Source organism: Anomaloglossus baeobatrachus, chromosome 2 (genome assembly GCF_048569485.1).
Source record: "Anomaloglossus baeobatrachus isolate aAnoBae1 chromosome 2, aAnoBae1.hap1, whole genome shotgun sequence".
Classification (NCBI taxonomy): domain Eukaryota; kingdom Metazoa; phylum Chordata; class Amphibia; order Anura; family Aromobatidae; genus Anomaloglossus; species Anomaloglossus baeobatrachus.
Genome location: NC_134354.1, coordinates 728864359 through 728884901, shown reverse-complemented (window position 1 = coordinate 728884901; position 20543 = coordinate 728864359). Strand labels below are relative to the sequence as shown.

General features: G+C 43.3%; 1 protein-coding gene across 1 annotated transcript in view; it reads right to left on the bottom strand.

The window, feature by feature from the left end:
* LNX2 (ligand of numb-protein X 2) overlaps nt 1-20543 on the bottom strand; it is a 304857-nt gene that overhangs the window by 112130 nt on the left and 172184 nt on the right. The gene's annotated exons all lie outside the window — the stretch shown is intronic.

Here is a 20543-nt window from a genome sequence, read left to right as displayed (position 1 = left end):
AGCTAGATGGAAATAGCATTCTTTACGTGCATTTATCTCATTTTCTGCTTTGTCGGAATCTATATTTTTACTCTCCGTTCTGTACACATCAATCCTCAGATAATCTGCACCTCCGCTTATCCTGAGGATAAAATACAAAATGAGCGAGCACAGCTTACACAGCTTCAGATACGACCCGTAACCTTTCTTTCATACAAATCCTGCAGATTCTCCCAGCATAAGCTTAAAATACTTCTTTCAGAATTCTTAATGGTGAGCTAAGTTATATTGCATATGTGAGAAGAATATAAGCGAAATTTTCTAACATTACTATGGAGAGATGGCGGCTCTTTAATTTTAATGGTGTGTTTACACAACCAGGGACGTATATTGAAATATGGGAGCCTCATAATAAGGGTCTATATTGGGTACTTCCATGCCCATGGGAACCCATAATTAACTAAGGTACCCACAATCACATTGTATTGACCCAATCAGTGTTACATAGGGACCCCATACCTGTCAGGGACGTCTGGCATGAGGTAAAACACAACAGACAGGGGTTTTACCAAGACAAACAAGGGGTATACCGGGGACACATTAACAACAATGTGCCCTGATGCTAGAGAGAGGCAAGATGGACACCTCCACCACTTACCTGCCGTTGTACCCTGCACTCCTAGCCAGTCCCTATAAAGGTTCTTCATGTGTCGCCGAGAAGGAACCTGAAATCCTGAGAGAGCCTGCAGTAAGCCCTGGCTAGTGAGTGGGAAGGTAAGGATCACTAGTCCCATTGCTACAATATAGAAACACACCAAGGGAAGGTAAGACAGATGGGGGAAAACACCAACAGACTGACCCTAACAACTAGGCTGCAGTCAGGCACCAGTACTGCAGCCTATACCGCTACCAACAGCAAGGACTCCAGCAGCTCCTTCCACCTCCAGGCCCAAAATCCAAATTGCAAATAGAATAACCAGCACCCTGCTGGAAGAAGAGGGTATATAAAAGGACTGGGAGTGATCCCAAACTGGAAACACCTGACCAGGAGTCAGAAACTGCTGGCAAGGAAAACTGACATTGATCTTTGCTACGCCCAAAGAAAGAAAACACGTTTAATATGAGAGTCTCAGATGACAATGAAAGGAAAGATCAGTCTAGATCCTGTCAGGCTGTGAGAATACCACCATCTTACCATTTAGATTCCATAGTCGCTGCTCATCATGGCTTCTAAGGGGTAAAACTGCGGTGATCACAGTTAGCGCCAATCAAAACAGCATGAGCCCACTCTATACAAATCCTCCCAACTTCTGCTACACATAAACAGTGGAGTTGGTAAAATTGGGCAGCCATCAAGTAGAGGGCAGGAGTCAGGACCATGCGACCCCCCCCTCAGCTCGCGGGCAATATAGCAGTCACATAGCTTGTTGCAATTGGTAGTATACCACTACATGCAAGGTTTTGTCCCGTGAATTTCAGAGCACATGCCAAAATGGAGCAAAGTTTTTTTACACAGATAGGAAATTTCTCTAAAAAATGGGTGATGGGTAACCAAGGACTTCAACAAGATGAAAGCCAACAAAGCACTATATGGGTATAGGACTTCAACAAGATGAAAGCCAACAAAGCACTATATGGGTATAGGACTTCAACAAGATGAAAGCCAACAAAGCACTGTATGGGTATAGGACTTCAACAAGACGAAAGCCAATAAAGCACTGTATGGGTAAAGGACGTCAACAAGACGAAAGCCAATAAAGCACTGTATGGGTATAGGACTCCAACAAGACGAAAGCCAATAAAGCACTGTACGGGTAAAGGACTCCAACAAGACGAAAGCCAATAAAGCACTGTATGGGTAAAGGACGTCAACAAGACGAAAGCCAATAAAGCACTGTATGGGTAAAGGACTCCAACAAGACGAAAGCCAATAAAGCACTGTATGGGTAAAGGACGTCAACAAGACGAAAGCCAATAAAGCACTGTATGGGTATAGGACTTTAACAAGACGAAAGATGAAAAAGCAAAGGATACTTATGGACTTTCAGAAAATATAAGAACAAGAACCCAGACATGCAGGAGCAACTATTGAGCCGAGATCTTAATTGTAGTTTCATTCAGAAGCTGAAAAAACAGATGTAAACTACTATAGCAAGAACACACAATACTGCAGAGTACAAGGCCAACATGATTGCTAGTATTCTACAAATTAGGCTGATAATCCAGACCTGCTTGGCAACGTAAAGTGATTACATAATCCTAAAATAAACTAGTACATTGTCTGACGTTATGTAATGCCACAATCTGACATGTTTCCTTGTGTTGGAAGGATTAGATGATTTACTTGACATCAGTCACATTCTGGGGAATGCACCTCCCAGTGTATCACAGTCTACAGTCATATGAACAAGTTTGGGCACCCCTATTTATGTTAACCTTTTTTCTTTATAACAATTTGGGTTTTTGCAGCAGCTATTTCAGTTTCATATATCTAATAACTGATGGACTGAGTAATATTTATGGATTGAAATGAGGTTTATTGTACTAACACAAAATGTGCAATCCGCATTTTGAACTAAATTTGACCGGTGCAAAAGTATGGGTACCTCAACATAAAAGTGACATTAATATTTTGTAGATCCTCCTTTTGCAAAAATAACAGCCTCTAGTCGCTTCCTGTAGCTTTTAATGAGTTTCTGGATCCTGGATGAAGGTATATTTGACCATTCCTGTTTACAAAACAATTCCAGTTCAGTTAAGTTTGATGGTCGCCGAGCATGGACAGCACGCTTCAAATCATCCCACAGATGTTCAATGATATTCAGGTCTGGGGACTGGGATGGCCATTCCAGAACATTGTAATTGTTCCTCTGCATGAATGCCTGAGTAGATTTGGAGCGGTGTTTTGGATCATTGTCTTGCTGAAATATCCATCCCCTGCGTAACTTCAACTTTGTCACTGATTCTTGCACATTATTGTCAAGAATCTGCTGATACTGAGTTGAACCCATGCAACCCTCATCTTTAACAAGATTCCCAGTGCCAGCATTGGCCACACAGCCCCAAAGCATGATGGAACCTCCACCAAATTTTTCTGTGGGTAGCAAGTGCTTTTCTTGGAATGCCGTGTTTTTTTGCCTCCATGGATAACGCCTTTTTGTATGACCAAAAAACTCAATCTTTGTTTCATCAGTCCACAGGACCTTTTGCCAAAATGTAACTGGCTTGTCCAAATGTGCTTTTGCATACCTCAGGCGACTCCGTTTGTGGCGTGCTTGCAGAAACGGCTTCTTTCGAATCACTCTCCCATACAGCTTCTCCTTGTGCAACGTGCGCTGTATTGTTGACCGATGCACATTGACACCATCTGCAGCAAGATGAAGCTGCAGGTCTTTGGAGGTGGTCTGTGGATTGTCCTTGACAGTTCTCACCATTCTTCTTCTTTGCCTTTCTGATATTTTTCTTGGCCTGCCACTTCTGGGCTTAACAAGAACTGTACCTGTGTTCTTCCATTTCCTTACTATGTTCCTCAAAGTGGAAACTGACAGTATAAATCTCTGAGACAACTTTTTGTATCCTTCCCCTGAACAACTATGTTGAATAATTTTTGTTTTCAGATCATTTGAGAGTTGTTTTGAGGAGCCCATGATGCCACTCTTCATAGGAGATTCAAATAGGAGAACAACTTGCAAGTGGCCACCTTAAATACCTTTTCTCATGATTGGATACACCTGCCTATGAAGTTAAAAGCTCAATGAGGTTACAAAACCAATTTAGTGCTTTAGTAAGTCAGTAAAAAGTAGTTAGGAGTGTTCAAATCAAGAAATTGATAAGGGTGCCCATACTTTTGCACTGGTCAAATTTTGTTTAAATGCGGATTGCACATTTTTTGTTAGTACAATAAACCTCATTTCAATCCAGAAATATTACTCAGTCCATCAGTTATTAGATATATGAAACAGAAATAGCTGTTGCAAAAACCCAAATTGTTATAAAGAAAAAAGGTTAACATTAACCCCTTAACGACCCATGACGTACTAGATACGTCATGGATCGTGTTCCGGTAAGCCCCGCCCCCTGCCGCCGGCAGGCGGCCGCGATCTGCGCACATATCAGCTGTTATCAACAGCTGATATGTGTGTCTGCTAGCCGCGGGTGGAATCGCTTCCACCCGCGGCCATTAACCCCTTACATTTCGCTGCCAAAGTCTTGGCAGCGATATGTATATGGGCGCCGCCATGACAGTGACTTACCCCGCCCCCGCCGGAAGTCACGTGACATGATCACGTGACTTTCGGCGGTCGCCATGGTAGCACAGGGTCATGTGATGACGCCTGTGGCTAACATGAGTCACTTCCTCTCAATGCCGGAATACAGCCGGCATTGAAAGTGAAGCAGCAAATCTGCAGTTCTCAGCTCTGTAGCTGAGATCTGCAGATTGTGCAAAGCGATCGGATTGCTGATCGCTATAGCCCCCTAGGGGGACTAGTAAAATAAAAAAAAAAGTAAAAAAAAAAAGTTTTAAAAAATAAAAAAAAAATAAAAAAACCTAAAAGTTCAAATCACCCCCCTTTCACCCCATTGAAAATTAAAGGGTTAAAAAAATAAAAAATACACACATATATGGTATCGCCGCGTTCAGAAATGCCCGATATATCAAAATATAAAATCAATGAATCTGATCAGTAAACGGCGTAGCGGCAAAAAAATTCCAAACGCCAAAATTACGTTTTTTGGTCGCCGCAAATTTTGCGCAAAATGCAATAACAGGCGATCAAAACGTAGCATCTGCGCAAAAATGGTACCGTTAAGAACGTCAGGTCAAGACGCAAAAAATAAGCCATCACTGAGCCTCAGATCCTGAAAAATGAGAACGCTACGGGTTTTGGAAAATGGCGCAAAACGTGCGCCACGTTTTTCGGACAAGCTTGTGAATTTTTTTTAACCCCTTAGATACAAGTAAACCTATACATGTTTGGTGTCTATAAACTCGCACCGACCTGAGGCATCATACCCACACATCAGTTTTACCATATAGTGAACACGGTGAATAAAATATCCCAAAAACTATTGTACAATCCCACTTTTTTTGCAATTTTTCCGCACTTGGAATTTTTTTGCCGTTTTCCAGTACACTATATGGTAAAACTTATGGTTTCATTTAAAAATACAACTCGTCCCGCAAAAAACAAGCCCTCATATGGCAAGATTGATGGAAAAATAAAAAAGTTACGCCTCTCGGAAGAAGGGGAGCAAAAAACAAAAATGCAAAAACGGAAAGTGCCCGGGGGCTGAAGGGGTTAATAGGGGTGCCCAAACTTTTTCATATGACTGTAAATATGAACTTTGATTTCTATAGTGATCACAACTTTATAAACCATCCATGTACACAGTTATTGCAGATCTGGACTTCTCATTGCAACAGAGCTAATTTTCAAGGCAATCTGTCAGTAGGATCAGCCCTCCTAAGTCGTCGATATGAGCTTGTAGGTCATAGTCAGTTGAATAAAATTATGCATTAGTATCTGTGATCCAATGTCTTATTCTAGATCAGAGGTCTCAAACACGCGGCCCGCAGGCCGCATACGGCCCCTCAGGCTGCTTTGTGTGGCCCCCAGGCCCGTGCCCCCGGTGACTATCACGACCGGTGCAGGGGCCGCAGCCACTGTCTGCACTTTGTTAGATGAATGTTTGCCGGCGCTGCGCTCTCAGTCAAGGGCTCTGAGTGTGCAGCACCAGCAAAATAATCATATGACATAAATCGCTGACAGTGGCTGCGACCCCAGCACCGGCCGCGATAGTCACCAGGGGCACGGCCAGCAGACAGCAAGAAGCAGAGATGAGGCAGCCGAGGGAACGTGGGACAGGTGAGAAGAATGGTGTTTTGTTTTTTTTTGTGTGTGCATGTGTGTATGTGAAGGACGGCACATTAATAACCCTTAGCGACCTATGATGTACTGAGTATGTCATGGCTCCCTGGTACTTAAGGACCCATGACGTACCCAGTACGTCATGGCAAAATCGCGGCCCCAGAGCCCCGGTGGCTGCGATCGCTTTGCAAATACCTTAGATTCAAGGAGGAGGGGACCTCTGCCTGACCTCAGGAGGGGTGGTGTCTCCTCCCCGGACCTACGGAGGCTGTGATTGGCTGACGAACACCGCTCAGCCAATCACAGCCACTGTAATGTTTCAACCATTGAAAATGGCTAAAACATTGAAATCCAACCATGATCAGTGCAGCTATAGCACTGATCTTTGGCTGGAGCTGGGTGACTTCTGTTTCACCCGCCCCCAGCTCTGATTGGAGAGACCGGTCGTGTGACCGATCTCTCCAATCACTGTGGATCTGGGTCCGGAGACCGCTCCCCTCAGCTCCACTCCAGCGTCTATGGAAGCTGAGGAGAGCGATCGGTAAGATATAACTACTGCCCCCTTTCAGCCGCCGTCACCACTGCCCCCCCACCCATTACTACAGGATGGGCACATGACTATAGGATGGGGACAAGGTGAGCACATGACTATAGGATGGGGACAAGGTGGGCACATGACTATAGGATGGGGACAAGGTGGGCACATGACTATAGGATGGGGACAAGGTGGACACATGACTATAGGATGGGGACATGGTGGGCACATTACTATTGGATATGGACAAGGTGGGCACATTACTATAGGATAGGGACAAGGTGGGCACATGAGTATAGGATGGGGACAAGGTGGGCACATGACTATAGGATGGGGACAAGGTGGGCACATGACTATAGGATGGGGACAAGGTGGGCACATGACTATGGGATGAGGACAAGGCTGGGGACAGTACTAAAGGATGGGGACATTACAATAGGATGGGGACAAGGTGGGCACATTACTATAGGATGGGGACTAGGATGGGCACAGTACTACAGGATAGGGACATTACTACAAGGGGACAAGGATGGGGAATATTACTATAGGATAGGGATAAAGCTGGGGACATTACTATAGGATGGACACATTACTACAGGATGGGCACATTATGATAAGATGGGGACAAGGCTGGGGACATTACTACAGGATGGGGACATTATGATAAGATGGGGACAAGGCTGGGGACATTACTACAGGATGGGGACAAGGTTGGCACATTACTATAGGATGGGGACATTACTGTAGGATGGGCACATTACAATTGAATGGGACAACTATAGGATGGGGACATTACTGCAGGATAGGGAGATTGCTACGAGGGGACAAGGATGGGGAACATTACTATAAGATGGGGACAAGGATGGACACATTACTACAGGATGGGCACATTACGATAAGATGGGGACAAGGCTGGGGGCATTACAATAGGATGGGGACAAGGATGAGCACATTACTGTAGGATGGGGAGTAGGATGGGGCACAATACTACAAGGGGACAAGGATGGGCACATTACAACAAGATGGGGAACATTACTAAAAGATGTTGGCCAAAATTCCTATATAGTAATAATTGTAACACTATTAGTTGCAAGAAAGGAATAAAATGTAAAAAAACCAAACAAAATAAGGCATGACCTTTTTTTTACCATCAAATTTTTTTTATATTTAAACAAAGAATGTGCACATTTGTTATAATAAGTGAAAAATGTTCAAAATCAGTGATCCAAAGGTGTGTAAAAAAAATATATGGTACCAATAAAAATGTCACTTTGTCCTGCAAAGAATGCGGTCCCCCAAATTATTTTTTTCCTCTGTGCGGCCCATACACCCAGCCGAGTTTGAGACCCCTGTTCTAGATAAATCCATTTTCTTATATGTAAATGGGGGGGTAAGATCTAACAGCCGGACACTGATCTTGATGAGAATCTGCCCCTCAGAGCAAATTGTAAATGAAAGGGGACGTTACCAGTGTGAGGCATGTACTGTAACTAACAGTACAGAGCTTTGTCTCATTACGAACACGTCTTCTGTAGCTCTCACAGCTCTGCTGTAGTGTAACAATATTGTAACACTGGCTGCCTGTGAAATGGAAGCTGAAGCTGAGAGGTACCTGCAGATATATTTAATCCCAGTCCCACGTGCTCGCTGCTTGGGGGTAAGCCTCGACTCTGTTCTCTCCTTCAAGCCACATATCCAAGCCCTTTCCATTTTCTGCTGACTCCAACTCAAAAATATTTCCCGTATCCGCATTGGTTGACCAAGAATCTACAAAAACACTAGTGGATACCCTCATCATCTCTTGCCTCAACTACTGCAACCTCCTGTTCTGTGGCCTCCCTTTTAACCCTCTCACACCCCTACAGTGTAGTTTAAACTTCTAATCCATCTGTACCCCTGCTATTCCCTGGCTTCTCCTCACTGCCAATCCCTTCATTGGCTTTCCATTGCCCAAAGAATCTGTTTCAAAACACTAATCATGATATACAAAGCCATCCTCAACTTGTCTCCTCCATACATCTGTGACCTAGTCTCCTGGAACTTACTTGTACGCAGCATTCGCTCTGCATAAGATCTCCTTCTCACTTCCCCACTTATCTCCTCTTCCCACAATCGCCTACCAGATTTCTGCTGTGCCTCCCCCATACTCAGGAACGTTCTGCCCCAACATATCAGATTCTAGCCTACCATGGAAACCTTCAGAAGGAACCTCAATACCCACCTCTTCCGACAAGCCTACAACCTGCAGTAACCCTCAGTCCACCACAGCATCGCATGACTATCTCTACCCTCACCTACTGTATCCTCACCCATCCCTGTAGACTCTGAGCCCTCGCGGGCAGAGTCCTCTCTCCTCCTGTACCTGTCTGTGCCTTGTATTGTTCATGATTATTATACCTGTTTTTATTATGTTACATTAACATGTAAAGCGCCATGGAATAAATGGCGTTATAATAATAGGTAATAATAATGTTGCATTGTGACAGTTTTAATCCCACACAGCTCTGCAAGGAGAGCAGAGAGCGGCCATCACATATCACACTGGAAATTTCCCCTTCTATTTAAAATATGATTTGGAGGCAGATTCTCATTGAGATAAAGTGTCCGATCCATAAATCTTAATAGTTATTTAACTGTAAGAAAAATATGGATTTCTCTGGAATAAGATATTGGATCCCACATATCATGCTATCTTTTGATTCAGCTTCCTATGACCTAAAGGCCCATGTAGATGGTTTACGAAGAACGATCCTACCTTCAGATTCCATTTAACCCCTCCATGTCCTTGGACGTACCGGTACATCCAAAGACGTGTCTATCCCTTTGATGCGGGCTCTCTCTTAAAGAGCCCACATGTTTCCCTGCACATGTTGGCAGATCTGATCAGCCATAATGTGCCTCTTACAGTAGCGGGTGCATCAGAGATCTACCTTCGCCTGTAAAACTAGTTAAAATCGCACGGTCAATGGGATTTAATACACGTTGGCGGGGAGCATGTCATTGCTTGCCTGCCATCGGCATGCCATATCGTGATTATGATGTGCCAATGGGTTGCAGGACAGCCAGGGGTCAGTTGATGACTCTGTTACTGTCATAACGTAGTTCCTGTGAACGCCGGCATTCATAGGAAGTCAGCATGTGTGCTCTACAGAGCTGTGTTGATCCTGCTCTGTACAGCACAAGCGAGCAGATGATTCCAGTTTCAAGTCCCCTATGTGAACTAGTAAAAACAATAAAAAGTGTAAAAAAAAGTTTTTAAAAGAAAAAACCCCACAAGCGCTCAAATCACACTACTTTTGCCCCACTGAAAAAACAATAAGAATAAAAAATACACAGATTTGGTATCGTCGCACTTAGAAATATCAAAATATAAAATAAATTAATCTGATCGATACACAACATAATTAGAAAAAAAAAAAATAAAAACACCAGAATTATGTTTGTTTGGTCACAGCAGCATTGTAATAAAATGCAATAAGAGGCGATCAAAATGTTACATCTATGCCAAAATAGTATCATTAACAACATCAGCTCAGAAAGCAAAAAATAAGCCATCACTGAGCCCCAGATCCCAAAAAATGAGACAATAAGAAATAAAACAAAAAAACTGAAAATCGCCAGGTGGTGAAGGGTTAATATGCGCCACACCTCATTATATCAAAATGTGCGATTGCTGGTTCAGTAAATTCTGATTTAATGGATTTAACGGTATGTACAAAATAATTTGTATTTAAACAATGTTTACTAAACATTGGATTGAAATCCTTGGTTTTGGTGGGTTCAGTCAATCATCTACAGTCATGGCCAAATGTTTTGAGAATGCTACAAATATTAATTTTTACAAAGTCTACTGCTTAAGTTTTTCTAATGGCAATTTGCATATACTCCATAATGTCATAAAGAGTGATCAGCTTAACAGCAATTACTTGCAAAGTCAATATTGGCTAAGAAAATTAACTTTAACCCCCAAAACACATTTCTACATCATTGCATTCCTGCCTTAAAAGGAGCAGCTAACATTGTTTTAGTGATTGTTCCATTAACACAGGTGTGGGTGTTGATGAGGACAGGGCTGGCGATCAATCAGTCATGATTAAGAAAGAATGACACCACTGGACACTTTAAAAGGAGGCTGGTGCTTGGTATCATTGTTTCTCTTCAGTTAACCATGGTTATCTCTAAAGAAACACGTGCAGCCATCATTGCTCTGCACAAAAATGGCCTAACAGGGAAGAGTATCGCAGCTACAAAGATTGCACCTCAGTCAACAATCTATTGCATCATCAAGAACTTCAAGGAGACAGCTTCCATTGTTGCCAAAAAGGCTCCTGGGCGCCCAAGAAGGACCAGCAAACGCCAGGACCGTATCTTAAAACTGTTTCAGCTGCGGGATTGGACTACCAGCAGTGCCGAGCTAGCTCAGCAATGGCAGCAGGCTGGTGTGAGTGCTTCTGCACGCACTGTGAGGCGGAGACTGCTTGAGCAAGGCCTGGTTTCAAGGAGGGCAGCAAAGAAGCCACTACTCTCCAGAAAAAACATCAGGGACCGACTGATATTCTGCAAAAGGTACAGGGAGTGGACTGCTGAGGACTGGGGTAAAGTATTTTTCTCAGATGAAACCCCTTTTTGATTGTTTGGGACATCTGGAAAACAGCTTATTAGGAGAAGAGGTGAGCGCTACCACCAGTCTTGTCTCATGCCAACTGTTAAGCATCCTGAAACGATTCATGTGTGGGGTTGCTTTTCAGCCAAGGGAATCGCACCACTCACAGTCTTGCCTAAAAACACAGCCATCAATAAAGACTGGTACCAGAATGTCCTCCAAGAGCAACTTCTCCCAACTGTCCAAGAGCAGTTTGGCGCCCAACAATGCCTTTTCCAGCATGATGGAGCACCTTGCCATAAAGCAAAGGTGATCACTAAATGGCTCATGGAACAAAACATAGAGATTTTGGGTCCATGGCCTGGAAACTCCCCAGATCTTAATCCCATTGAGAACTTGTGGGCAATCATCAAGAGACGGGTGGACAAACAAAAACCAACAAATTCTGGCAAAATGCAAGCATTGTTTATGCAAGAATGGACAGCTATCAGTCAGGATTTGGTCCAGAAGTTGATTGAGAGCATGCCAGGGAGAATTGCAGAGGTCCTGAAGAAGAAGGGTCAACACTGCAAATATTGACTTGCTGCATTAACTCATTCTAACTGTCAATATAACCTTTTGGTACTCATAATATGATTGCAATTATATTTCTGTATGTGATGTAAACATCAGACAAACACAATTAAAAACCAGAGGGCAACAGATCATGTGAAAATGTAATTTTGGTGTCATTCTCAAAACTTTTGGCCATGACTGTATAGAGGAATAAAGAAAAAAGGAAAGTAAGTAAATGCACAACAGGGAAACTTCCACACCACTTAAAATAGCAACTATCGATCACCAAAAACTAGATCACCACTAAGACCGGAATCGCTGGAGCTATGCAGAAGCTAATATCGGCTCAGAACCACAGGCTCCCATACTTTAAATAGGAAAGAGACAGCTGTGGGTGATAGTTAGCAACCAGCTTCCAGGAGCCAAACACAAATCCACAAGAATTAACTCCTGCAGGGCTGCGGACCAATGGAAATGAATTAGCCGATGCCTGGCTCAGGCTGAGCAACTAGGAGACTTCCGGTTGCCTGTCAGATGCTACAATACGAACAGAGTCTGACACCGTAGCAGCACCCTGTGAGTGTGGAACTGAGCACCGCATGAGATTCCTAAAGGCTTTCCTAGAAAACATGTGAATAATTTGGCTGAAACTTCAACACTACTTCCCTAACCTTGAGATAGGTGATTAATTAAAGGGAACCAAACATCAGGATTTTGGTATATAAGGTAAAGCCAGTGCAGTGCTGGCACTATCAGGCACAGGCTGTACACACCATTAGTGGGCAGCCCGGATGTTTAGGCTGTGAAATCCATGTGCATAACCCGCCCGGATATTATCAGCAGAGGTGCACACGTCAATCAAAAACATGATGAATTTTCAAGCTTTATAAACATGGATTTCACAGCCTAAACATCCGAGCTGCCCTCTAATGGTATGTACAGCCTGTGCCTGATAGTGCCAGTACTGCACTGGCTTTACCTTATATGCCAAAATCCTGATGTTTGTTTCCCTTTAATTAAGGTTTGATTATTAGGGGTCTGTCCTAAAGGATCTTCAATAATGCATGCAGGAAGCCCCTTTATTGGGATGATTGCTAAGAGCTCCACAGGCCAGACCCTCACCCCCATTTTTTCTTGATGAAACATTGGCTATTTAACTTAAAGAGAGAACATCAATCATAAAGGCCAAAAGTAATCCTCTAACATTATATTCAGCTCTACTACTCTTTATTTAAAGGGAATCTGTCAGCAAGTTTTTGCTATGCAATCTGAAGCCAGCATGCTTAAAGGGTTAAAACATAGAATTCAGGGATGTCTGTCTTGTCAAGGTCCAATCTGTTGTTCATTTCCTATGTTTGATTAATCAGCAGGACTTCTCATTGCTCAGACTACAATGTCACGCCTCCTCCTTTGATTGGCACCTCACTGTCAATGAACAATCGCTATAGAGAGCCTGGTGTGGGCGGCGACAGCTCTCTCAGCTCTGCTACATTGCTAAAGCTATAAATCCTGATTGTCTCAGAACTGTAAAGCCTGCTTTACACGTTACAATTACATATGCGATCTCGTATGCGATCGCACCCGCCCCCATCGTATGTGCGGCACGTTGAATTTGTTGCCCGTGTCGCACAAACGATTAAATCCCGTCACACGTACTTACCTTCCATATGACCTCGATGTGGGCGGTGAACAACCACTTCCTGTAGTGGGAGGGACGTTCGGCGTCACAGCGACGTCACACGGCAGCCGGCCAATAGAAACGGAGGGGCGGAGATGAGCGGGACATAAACATCCCCCCACCTCCTTCCTTCTGCATTGCAGGCAGGACGCAGGTAAGCTGTGTTCATCGTTCCCGGAGTGTCACACACTGCGATGTGTGCTGCCTCGGGAACAATGAACAACCGGATGTTCAATTTTTAGTAATTGAACGACGTGTATGCGATCAATGGTTTTTCGTTCAATCGCAATCGCACGTAGGTTTCACACACTACAATATCACTAACGATGCCGGATGTGCGTCACTTACGACGTGACCCCGCCGACACATCATTAGATATATTGTAGCGTGTAAAGCCCGCTTTACACACATTAATCTAAGTGATACATTGTTGAACTCAGGATCTCTTTGCCTACATTATGCTGCTCTCAGATGAGGTAGCAAAAACTTGCTGAGAGATTCCCTTTAACATAATATACCATTTTGGCCCCCAAGCACTAACCTTATGGATGTGATTGGAGAACTAAAAAAGTCTGAGATGGTGGAGTGATTGCTCACTCAATTCTTTACAATCACTTTCTTGGGGAATTGTAGTCATTAGAACACAGTTAAAGTAACCTGTAACACTGCGCTGCTCATAATAGGGATATAATAATAGGTGGCTGGGGAATTCTGTCATTTTCTTGTCTAGATTGGAGATCAAAATCTGCAAGCCGTAAGCTGAAGAGAGAAGCAAAGAAGGTCGCAAACAGTGAATGACCCAATGCGCTACGAAACAATGACCTCTACTGCCTGGCCTTGATCAGTTTTTGCAATAGTATAGAGATTGTTTCATTATGTCAGTTCTATTACAAAGTTTTACTCTAAATATATAGATGCGAGGTATTTCGGAAGTGTGGTCTCTGGGCTGAGGACTGCTAGCGGCTGTCTGCCTCCTCTCGATATTAATGGTATTCTCATACAGAACACTGCAAGCGCTGCTACAGAGGATTGCTGACGGTACAGAAAACTGCGTGGATACATACGTTATATGCTGCTGCGTTAAATACACAAATAGAAACTCTTACACAAATAGACTCTTCAGAATAGAAGTATTCCGAATCAGATGCAGTTCAGGGTGACCTACTCTCCAACGTCTCCTATGGGAATAAGAATTTAACTATAGATAAGGTGTTTATCAACATCAGATCTATCACGTTATCTTGCTCCTGATCATAATGCCACTATTCAAAAAAAATAGAATACTGTATATAAGAGCCCAGGTCGCTCTGTATAATGTAAAAAACACCTTTATTATACTTACCTATAGGGGGGGCCGGACCGATGAGAGCCGCTTCTCTCGGTCCGGCGCCTCCTCTATCTTTTGCAGTTGCCGTTCTCCTTCTTCTCAGCCCCATGTGAATGATGTGTCCAACGTCATCCACACACAGGCCGCCATTGCACGCCTGCGCATGCGCACTTTGATCTGCTGTGCTGAGGGCAGATCAAAAGCACTGTAATGCACATGCGCGGGCGGTCTTTGACTTTTCCTTGCACCTGCGCATTACAATACTTTGCTCTGCCTTCAGCAGGGCAGATCACAGTGCGCATGCGCAGGGGCGCAATGGAGGCATCTGTGTGAATGACGTAGGACATATCATCCACACGAGGCTTGGAAGGAGGATGGGGATTGCACAAGATGGAGGAGGCGCCGGACCAAAGGCAGTGACACCCATCAGACTGGACCGCCCCCTAGGTGAGTATAATAAAGGTGTTTTTTACATTATACAGAGCAGCCTGGGCTCTTATACACTGTATTCTGGAATGCTGTATATAAGAGCTCACTGATGGTGGCCACAGCTTATAAGGGAAAAACCTCGTGACAGGTTCCCTTTAAAGAGTAATCATTGTTTCATTCTTTTTCCATACATCAATAGTACGCATCAAAATTAGAAACTTTTTAATATATCTTATCAGAGAAATATGATTCTTTCTTCTCTGCGATTTATTTTTTATTTTCAAAATTCTCAATTCTTGGGTAAAATTTGTCTTAGTGAATACAAATGTTCCCATTACTCAGACAGGAGATGTCAGTTGGTTCTCATAACGTTCTATGGAAAACTGTAACTGTCTCTCCAGCAGAACTCGCAGCCTAATCTGTGTCCCTGCCTCTGGCTCCTTCCTTTACCCCTCCCATCCTTCTCTATAGAATTTTAAGAGCACCAACTCTCATCTGCTCTTCCAGCATAAGGAAAATCTTTGGTCACTGAATACGGACTATATTACCCATGAATTGAGGATGAAAGAGAAGTACAGGAAAAGAAGCAGATTTATTTGATAATATATATAACAAAGTCACTTATTTTTATGTGCACTATTGATTTATTAAATAAAACAATGGTTACTCTTTATATTAAGCATAGATCGAATTGCTATACTGTTGATTGACACTTTCCACCTAAACTCATCTTAAGGCACTCCCAGACACCTCTATCAATGACATCTCATAAGAGTAAAGGAAGGTGCCGACCCCAGGCTGCTTGGGTGCTACATTCCTTTGCTAAAGAGCAACTGTGTGCGGATGGTACCTCGGGTGGGGTACACGACACTTACAAGTTTTTTCAGGCCAGTATCAGTCACCCCGCTGGTGGTCACCATCATAGATAGTTAGTAACACATGTGACACCAGTGCTCACATATCCAACCAGAAAGTTCACTTTATTCTTATGACAGACATGGCCTAACTTTGCTTCCTTTCTCTCAGTGTGATGTACTACCTCTCAACCCGTCTGCTATCTTGGATCATGTCCTCAATCTCCGGGGTCTATGTCTCCTTCCTACTGACTCCACTCACCTTCGTCCGATTCTGAGTGCCAGATGACTCTATATGCCCGCCAAGGGAGGCATAGGCTCTAGACCTCTAAAGGTTACCTAATGGTTCCCTGACTGGCCCTAGTATCAAGGCCACGTCTTCTTACTCTTGAACCCCATGCTTTACTGGCTTCTCTTGAGACCTCCTAACCGCCCTCTTTCCACATCTGTCACTACCCCTTTATTCCCATCTCTTTCATTCTGCCCATATATCAGCCCAGCCACTAGGTGGCGCCTTTGGTAACAGTCCTGCTCTACTGTATCCGAAACCTGCACCCAACTAGCAGCATAACACATCAACATACACATTTAGCAATAAGCATAACACATTGCACTCTACATAACCATATTCTTCACATTGTAGGGCTCGACCCCCTCCTACATGAGAACAAAAGGTTTGTGCACTGAAACTTCCCCTGACAGATTGATGTTAGAAGACCCCAATACATTAGAGAGAGTCAGGCAGTCCTGCTACGTTACCTGAGATGTAACTTGAAGCAACCTTCAGTGCTAATGCAAAATCGGTAATAAGACTTCTCCTTTATTGTAATAAAAGTTCCACCATATTGTAATAATACTTCCACCTTATTGTACTAAGAGTTCCATGTTATTGTAATAAGACTTCTACCTTAATGTACTAAAGGGTGCTTTACATGCTGCAACATCGCTAGCGATTGCAAGCAATGTTGCGAGCAATAGCACCCGCCCCGTCGTACGTGTGACATGTGGTGATCGCTGCCGTAGCGAACAATATCGCTACGGCAGCGTCACACGCATATACCTGTTCAGCAATGTCGCTGTTGCTGCCGAACAATCCCTCTTTCAAGGGGGAGGTGCATTCGGCGTCACAGCGGCATCACAATATGGCCGCCCAATAGCAGAGGAGCTGCGGAGATGAGTGGCCGGAACATGCCGCCCACCTCCTTCCTTCCTTCTCTTCCGGTGGAGGCAGGTAAGGAGATGTTCGTCGTTCCTGCGGTGCCACACACAGCGATGTTTGGTGCCACAGGAACGACGAACAACCAGCGGCATGCACCACCAACGATATTATGAAAAGTAGCGACGTGTCAACAATCAACGATTTTTGCCATATTTGCGATCGTTGATCATCGCTCCTAGCTGTCACACGCTGCGATGTCGCTAACGACGCCGGATGTGTGTCCCAAACACGTGACCCCGACGATATATCGTTAGCGATGTCGCAGCGTGTAAAGCACCCTTAAGAGTTCCACCTTATTGTAATAAGACTTCCACCTACCATGTGTCTTTTATGATATTGGTGTCTTTGCAAATTACAGAGAGAACACATTCAGGTGTGGGGAACATAACTGTAACGTCTACTATTGCCCTCACTCATTGCTTTACTCCTCCTTGGTTTTCACCTACGTAATTTTTTTTCTATAGAGGAGACAGGGTTTCAGCCACTCTTATTAAAGCATAGTAAAACCACAGGCAAAAATGGGATGCAGGAAGATAGAGAAGACACAAGGCGCTCTGTGACGGCTGATAAAGTATTCACATTACCTAGAACTAGCACTCTGTGCCATATTTTTGGCCATTATTGCACTAATAACTTTCTTGGGGATTTGTAGTCATTATAAGTCAATTTAAGCAACCTGTAATACTGTTCTGATCATAATAGGAATATAATAATAGGTGGCTCAGGAATTCCGTCATTTCGTGTCTACACTGGAGATCAAAATCTGCAAGCTGTAAGCTGAAGAGAGAAGCAAAGAAGGTCGTCAGCAGTAAATGACCCTATGTGCTATAAAACAATGACCTCTACTGCCTGCTCGCCTTCATTTTTTGCACTAATATAGAGATTGTGTCATTACGTTCTGTTAAGGCCACGTCACACACAGCAACATCGCTAGCAACATCGCTTCTGAGGAACAACTTGCTAGCGATGTTGCTGTGTGTGACATCCAGCAACAACCTGGCCCCTGCTGTGAGGTCGCTGGTTGTTGCTGAATGTCCTGGACCATTTTTTAGTTGTTGCTCTCCCGCTGTGAAGCGCACATCGCTGTGTGTGACAGCGACAGAGCAACAACTAAATGTGCAGTGAGCAGGAGCCGGCTTCTGTGGACGCTGGTAACCACGGTAAACATCGGGTAACCAAGAAGCCCTTCCCTTGGTTACCTGATATTTACCTTCGTTCCCAGCGTCCGCTGCTCTCACTGTCAGTGCCGGCTCCCTGCTCCCTGCACACGTAGCCGGAGTACACATCGGGTAATTAACCCGATGTGTACTGTGGCTAGGTGTGCAGGGAGCCAGCGCTAAGTGGTGTGAACCGGTAACCAAGGTAAATATCGGGTTGGTTACCTGATATTTACCTTAGTTGCCAAGCGCAGCATCGCTTCCACGCGTCGCTGCTGGCTGGGGGCTGGTCATTGGTCGCTGGTGAGATCTGCCTGTGTGACAGCTCACCAGCAACCCGTGTAGCGATGCTCCAGCGATCCCTGCCAGGCCAGGTTGCTGGTGGGATCGCTGGAGCGTCGCTTAGTGTGACATCTCACCAGCGACCTCCTAGCAACTTACCAGCGATCCCTATCAGGTTGTATCGTTGTTGGGATCGCTAGTAAGTTGTTTAGTGTGACGGTACCTTTACACTGTTATACTTTAACTGTTAATACAGCTGTATCCAATGTGTAAAAGAAAAACTACAGAATTGAGGAAAAGTTAATTAAAAAAAACAAACAACATTTTTGGTGCTTTATAATTTAAAGACAGAAAAAATAAAAATTTAAATCTAGTTTGTAAACTAATGCTAATGAATGCAACACTTTGAGAATCTTCTGAATATAAATAATGTGTATAAACTTCTGAATCTGAAAATGATCTCATTGGTTTCCTGTTTTTCTACAGTTTTATGAAGATATCCAGAATGTTAATCTTGTTACACTAATAAGAATAGAAAATAGAAGAGTAAACTGATATAAATGGTTAAAGATTGCTAATAATATGCCTGTACATTTCCAAATCCAAACATGATCTCATTCGTTTCCTGTTTTGCTAAAGGTTTAACAAGATGTCCAGAAGGTTCATCCTATTACACCAATCATTTAAGAATAAAAAAAGTAGCGTACTCTTCTTTATATGGTTAAATATTGCTACTTATACCAGGATGTTAAAATACTTTGGATTAAAAATGAGTGTTAAGTTTCTCTTGAACATGCGTGTATTGTGGGGTGATTTTCCATCCCATCGCTGTTCCCATTTTTTATGGCAATATGTTATAGGAAAATAAGAAAATTATGGGTGATGAAATTGGCAAGTTGTAGCACAAAATTTTACGTCTAGTATTACCTTCCAAAAATAACTGTGAAACTTGTCGTCTAGAAGCAAAAATCATAAGTTGCAAGAGGAAAAATTAACAGCAAGGAAAGGTAAGGAGAATGAGGAAAGAATGCAGGAAATGTAAGACTTGTGGTCTGCGGAAACCATATAATGAGAACTTGGTACAAGGTAAATCTTTTTTGCACTTCTATGTGATGAGTTTTCCAAACTCAAAATTATTTTTTGAGAACAAGAGGGAAATGAAATTTGAAGCGACTGTCACCTAACTATCCGACCCTTCATAAAATGATAGTTCCTAGCTTTATTAATCATAATGGCTAAAAATCTTGTAATATCTCTCATATAGAAGCGATCAAATAAAACAGCATGGTCATAGTTATAGCCATTGCATTTTTGATTATTTGGTTTTAAGAAATCAGTGTTGTCCATTATCACAGCAGTAACATTTGTATACTGTACTGATGAAACAGAGCGAAAGAAGAGAATAGAAAGTAAAAAAAATATTTACATAAAGAAAAAGATAACTGATAACGACACCGATTCTCATCATTTCACATTTTCCTATCTATATACATTCTGAAATCTATGTGCCAATCCAACATTGTAGAAAAAAATCAAAATAACACACATTAATATAGACAACCTAGGCTCACCTTCAGACTGGGAACCCTGCGCTATCCCTTAGCTCAGAGGTATGCATGATAGTAGCGAGATCTGAGTCGCCAGCATGTTCCTAACTCCTGTCCAAGCCAGCCCTGATGTAAATCCCCTCCCCCACCTCCACCCAAGGGGTGAGCCGGGACTGTAAACACAAACCCCACAAATACACACAGACAGGAGGAAAAAAAAACTCGTACACAGGCAATCACACACAAAGGAGCGAATAAACGTGCATGGGGAAAACAACATAAAAGGGAGGAAGAAAACAGAGAACTAGGAAACTTCCATACCACACAAAGCACACAACAAACTGCTGTAGTCAGCACCGATACTGTAGCCAACATAGCAAGTACCAGATAGGGCTCCTCCAGCTCCTTTCACCTCCAGGCCAAGCTTCCAACTGAATGAGAATAACCAGCACCCTCTGCTGGGAGCAAAGGGTGTATATAGGGACTGGGAGTGGTCCCAGACCGGAAC